The sequence below is a fragment of the Alexandromys fortis genome, unplaced genomic scaffold (assembly GCF_014885135.2).
Source record: "Alexandromys fortis isolate MF-2015 unplaced genomic scaffold, M_Fortis_MF-2015_v1.1 scaffold_30, whole genome shotgun sequence".
Lineage (NCBI taxonomy): Eukaryota > Metazoa > Chordata > Mammalia > Rodentia > Cricetidae > Alexandromys > Alexandromys fortis.
The window spans coordinates 13625446-13630946 of record NW_026067922.1 but is presented as its reverse complement, the minus strand read 5'-3'; the positions used below and the strand labels follow the sequence as shown (position 1 = coordinate 13630946).

At 40.5% G+C, this 5501-nt stretch overlaps 1 long non-coding RNA gene across 1 annotated transcript in view; it reads right to left on the bottom strand.

Annotated features, from left to right (window-relative positions):
* Positions 1 to 392: 392 nt before the first annotated feature.
* The window catches only part of LOC126501332 (uncharacterized), a 112839-nt gene continuing 107730 nt past the window's right edge, over positions 393 to 5501 (bottom strand). The window contains exons 3-4 of the long non-coding RNA XR_007591645.1: positions 4151 to 4204; positions 393 to 799 (exon numbers count right to left, since the gene is read on the bottom strand). This is a non-coding gene — a long non-coding RNA (uncharacterized lncRNA). The remainder of the gene's footprint in view (positions 800 to 4150; positions 4205 to 5501) is intronic.

Below are 5501 nucleotides of genomic sequence, written 5' to 3'. Positions count from 1 at the left end.
ACATCCAATCACTCCTTTCAATTTCCTGTGTGCCCTTCATCTGCCAAACAGAACGTCCAAGGATGGAAGTCAATGAGACAGGGTCCTACCGTAGAAAGATTCCAAGTCCAGTCAGTGTGACTGAGAAGAGTGGAATTTATCCCATTTTTAAGGTAAGGCCTGGCTAGGTTGGTTTGTTTATTGTAACAAGGTTGCAGAGATAAGCGACTTATAGAGAAGACATTTGTTTTGTCTTATGATTTCAGTGGTTTCAGACTGTGGTTAGTTGGTCCAGGTGCTTTGCGAAGGGATCCACATACTGCGGGGTGCTCCCCTCTGTATCACATACCAAACACCATACCCAAACACCAATCTCCAAGCTCAAACCAAATGCAAAGATAGTGTTTATTAAACAAGGCAAAAAGACAAAATGACTGCATCTGAATCGGGCAGAATCAGCAGCAAATGGTTTTAATAGGGGAAAAGGGGAGGTCTGTGTTAGAATGAACCGGGATGTGCTGGTAAGTTCTGATTGGATATTTTGGTTAGGTTAGTCAGATGATGAATTTTGATTGCTGGACCTTGGTATTTTGATAGTTGGACTTGCTAATCAGTCTCAGGAATGAGTCAGTGACCAAATAAGGGAATAGATCTGGGGGCTAGCTTTAGGAATGTCATCTAATGGTTTAGCAGTACAGAGAAGGGTAAAGGGTAAAACGTATTGGTGCCATGTTTGCCATGCTTGGGCCTGCATTTGCCATGATCTGGCCTCCTGGAGCCCTGCACTTTGTGCCTGTGGTAGCAGCAGTTCTCATGATGCCTGGAAACAAAGAAGAGAGATAAGTGTGTGGAGGTGCCAATATCCCCTTCAAGGTTGTGCCTTTCAGTGACTCCACCCACTAGGTCACACTTTCCAATAGTTCCACTTTCCAGCAGTGCCTCAGGGTGGACACTAACACAATCTATAGCAGAAGGGTTGACTAGGACCTTGGGTGAACAAAAAGCAAGTATCAAGATTCATGTGTGAGCCAAAGGGAGTCTAGAAGGAAAAGTGTGTGCCCCTAAATCTAATACATTTCTTTTTTTCTCTTCTTTATCATTAGGACTTATCTTTCTTTTCCTCCTCTTCCACATCCTCCTCTTCTCCCTCTTCTTGTATATTATGCTGAAGAAACTGCTTCCTAAAATTATCATGAGGTCATTTTCAAGGGAGGTGTGGTATTTCAGATTATCATCCAAGCTATTGTTGGGGGGTTGGGTTGGTTTTTCCCCCCAGAAGACAAAATCAAGTTATTTTTTTCTTTTATTCTTCTGTATATATTACATCCTGACCACAGATTCTCCTCACCTCTCCTCCAGATCCTCTGCTCCTCCATTTCCCTTCAGAGAAGAGCAGGCCTCCCAGGGATGTCAACATAACGTGTCATAACAAATTCCAATTAAACTAGGCAATACCTTCATAATAAGGCTGAACAAGGCAACCCAATAAAAGGAAAAGGGTCCCAAAAGCAGGCAAAAGAGCCAGAGACAGCCCCTGTTCCCACTGTTAAGAATCCCATAAGAATACTAAGCTAACCACCATAATATATGTGCAGAGGACTTAGATCACACCCATATAGACTCCCTGACTTTTGATTCAGTCTCTGTGAGACTCTATGAGGCCTGCTTAGTTGATTCTGGGGATTCTGTTCTTGTGTCTACATCACTGAAAGTGTTTGATTGTAAAATTTCCTCAGTAGAATTTTTGGGGTTGCTTATGTAAACTATCATATCATCAGCAAATAGTGAGAGTTTGATTTCTTATCTGATTTGTATCCCCTTGATCTTATTTTGTTGTCTTATTGCTCTAGCTAGAACCTCAAGTACTATATTGAATAGATATGGAGAGAGTGGACAACCTTGTCTTGTTCTGATTTCAGTGAGATCAGTTTGATGTTGGCTGTTGGCTTGCTGTAAATTGCCTTTACTATGTTTAGGTATGTTCCTTGTATCCCTGCTCTCTCCAAGACCTTTATCATGAAGGGATGTTGTATTTTGTAGAAGCCTTTTTCAGCATCTAATGAGATGATCATGTGGTTTTTATTTTTCAGTTTGTTTATATGGTGGATTACATTGACAGATATTTGCATGTTGAGCCATTCCTGCATCTCTGGGATAAAGCCTGCTTGGTCATGGTGGAAGATTTTTCCGATGTGTTCTTGGATTCAGCTTGCCAGTATTTTATTGAGTATTTTTGCATCATTGTTCATGAGTGAGATTGGTTTGTTATTTTCTTTCTTTGCCATGTCTTTATGTGGTTTTTGTATCAGGATAATTGTAGCCTCATAAAAAGAGGTTGGTAATGTTCCTTCTGTTTCTATTGTGTGGAACAATTTGAGGAGTATTGGTATTAGCTCTTCTTTGAAAGTCTTGTAGAATTCTGAGCTGAAACCATCTGGCCCTAAGCTTTTCTTGGTTGGGAGACATTTGATGACTGTGTCTATTTCTGTAGCAGTTATAGGTCTATTTAAATTTGCTTCTCTGGTCTTGACTTCATTTTGGTAAGTGATATTTATCCAGAAAGTTGTCCATTTCCTTTAAGTTTTCCAACTTTGTGGAGTACAGGTTTTTGAAATGTAACCTAATGATTCTTTGGATTTCCTCTGTGTTTGTTGTTATGTCCCCCTTTTCATTTCTTATTTTATTAATTTGGATATTCTCTGTCTGCCGTTTGGTTAGTTTAGATAAAGGTTTGTCTATTTTGTTGAGTTTCTCAAAGAACCAACTCTTTGTCTCATTGATTCTTTGTATTGTTTTCTTTGTTTCTATTTTGTTTATTTCAGCTTTCAATTTGATTATTTTCTGCCATCTGGTTCTCCTGCGTGAGATTGCTGCTTTTTGTTCTAGAGTTTTCAAATATTCTGTTAACTCACTGTGTGGGATTTTTTCAGCTTCTCTATGTAGGCATTTAGTGTTATGAACTTTTCTCTTAACACTGCTTTCATTATGTCCCATAAATTTGGTTATTTTGTATGGTCATTTTCATTGAATTTTAGAAAGTCTTTAATTTCTTTTTTTTTTAAATTTCTTCCTTGACCCATTGATGCTTCTGGTGAGCACTGTTTAATTTTCATGTGTTTGTGGGCTTTCTGGAATTAGTGTTGCTGTTGACTTCTAGTTTTAAGCCATGGTGATTGAAAACATACATGGGATTATTCCAATATTTTTGTGTCTGTTGAGCTTTGCTTTGTTACCTAGTATGTGGTCAATTTTCGAGAAGGTTCTATGAGGTGCTGAGAAGAAGCTATATTCTTTTATGTTTGGATGGGCTGTTCTGTATATGTCTGTTTAGTCCATATGAGTCATAACTTCTGTTAGTTCCCTTATTTCTCTGTTAATTTTCTGTCTGACAGACCTGTCCAGTGGTTAGAGTGGGATGTTGAACTCTCCCACTATTAGTGTGTGGGGTTTGATGTGTGATTTAAGCTTTAGAAGTGTTTCTTGTGCATATGAGGGAGCCTTTGTATTTGTGGCTTAGATGTTCAGTGCTTTCTTCAAGGAATTCATACCCCCCCCCCCCAAATTTTCTGTTTCCCTGGATTTCTTCAAAGGATTTCCTCATTTCCTCTTTATTTATCTCTGTCATCTTCAGAAAGTTGTTTTCTTGTGTTCGGGCTGTGTTGGAACATTCAGGTCTTTCTGTAGTAGAATAGGTGGGCTCTGGTGGTGGCACATTGGTCTGGCTGTTGCTGATTGTGTTCTTACCCTGGCATCTAGGTTTGGGGCTACTATAGGTCTAGGTGCCCATTTCTGAGTTTGTCTTTGTTGGGTGGATTTTTGTTCCTTGGTTTCTGTTTCCTCTTTGATTTTTTGGTCTTTGTGGCCTGGAGTTCTAGCAGCCTGCATGACCTCTGGTCCAGCAGGGGGTGTCTGCCTGAGTAGTGTTGGGGGGGACTGAGAGAATGGAGGAGGTCCATGGGTGGGCTGCCTATCTGGAGTTCTCACAGTGGTGTGGTGTCTGGTCCAGCAGTGTGTCTCTGCCCATGTTTACCCATTATGTTCTTACTGGCGTGGCCTGCACTTGAGCAGTGAATGTTCACCTGAGGAGGGGGAAGGGAGTGGTAGCAATGGGTTGAGTCTTTGGGATCTGAACTGAGGGCATAGGAAGGTTGAAGGTAGGTAGGCCTCTTACCTGTTCTTCTGACTTCTTTGTGTTTCTTATCCTGGGAGCACCTGGATTTCCAAACTAGAGAGAGGCAACACAGGGCTTAGAGACACACTTGCAACTGGGTATCCAGAAAGAGAAACCAACCCTGACTAGAAAGCTAGAGCTCTCCTTAGTCCAACATTTTTACCCCCAGGTATTTTATCTTTATTTTTAAATATTTCTGGTACTTTTTATTTACTGCAAAGTTCCTACTACCTGCTGCTGATGAAAATAATATTTTCCACCTACCCTTTGTTATAAAATACCTCACTAAATCAATTGCACCATGAGATGATTTCTCAAATGACAGACCTACATGGGGTTAGTTCATCAGGAAAGCAAGTATATCAAAATCATCATCCCTTAAAAAAAGTAAATAGTATAGAGTGTTCTAGAACACATTAGACTGTCATTAATGAAATGGGTTTTCAAGCAAGGGTGGTTCTCCTAAGTAGCATGGTGCTGATGACACACTGTTAGTTGTCATAGCTGGGGTCAGGAAAGAAGAAGCCACCATGCGACTGACCATATCACTGTGCACAGAACAGATAGGCCTTGCCTCTAAGAATCAACCAGCCAAGATCAACCCCAGGCAGAGAAACTATGGTCTATGGTAAGGCTGTTTGCTTCCTAATGTTTTTGTTCTGAGATACGAGTGAATGTATTTTTTTTAAATGAAAGATTTTAAATAGATTTTTATTATATGTGTAACTCTGAAAATATTTCACATATTCTGTTTTAAAATATACGCAGTTTCTCTTTCCAGAACAAGGTCTATACACACATCCCACATGAAGACAGCTTCTAAGGAGGAGTAGAACAAAGACTCAGCACAATGTTTGGGTTACCTCCCTGATGAGGCCAGGAAGGTCAGGTATCCTTGAGTTCGGGTTCCACAGCTTCTCAATGCTCTCAGCAAATGAAATGAACCAGGACCTACTCTTGAATAGTACTCAGTATTTCCCAGAGAGCAAGGGCCCAGACAGCACCAACTATATCCAAGGACTGATTTTTACATCTGTGCCCTCAGTTCCTCACATCCCAGAGGCAATACTCTAAAGGAAAATGTCAGGGTCAGAGAAATCTGGGCTTGATCCTTTTACTGACCACTGTCCTCTTAACCATAGTGAAATAAACTCAGCTGTGCGAAGTTTTGCAGCTCATTCATCAGTAAATTACTAGTAAGAATGCCTGACGTAGAAGGTGTTTGGCACACACATTTAATCCCAGTACTTAGGAGGAAGGGGCATGTGGATCTCTGTGAGTTTGAGGGCAGCCTGGTTCACACAGCAAGTTCACATCAGCTAGTGCTATACAGTAGGCCATTATTTTTTTA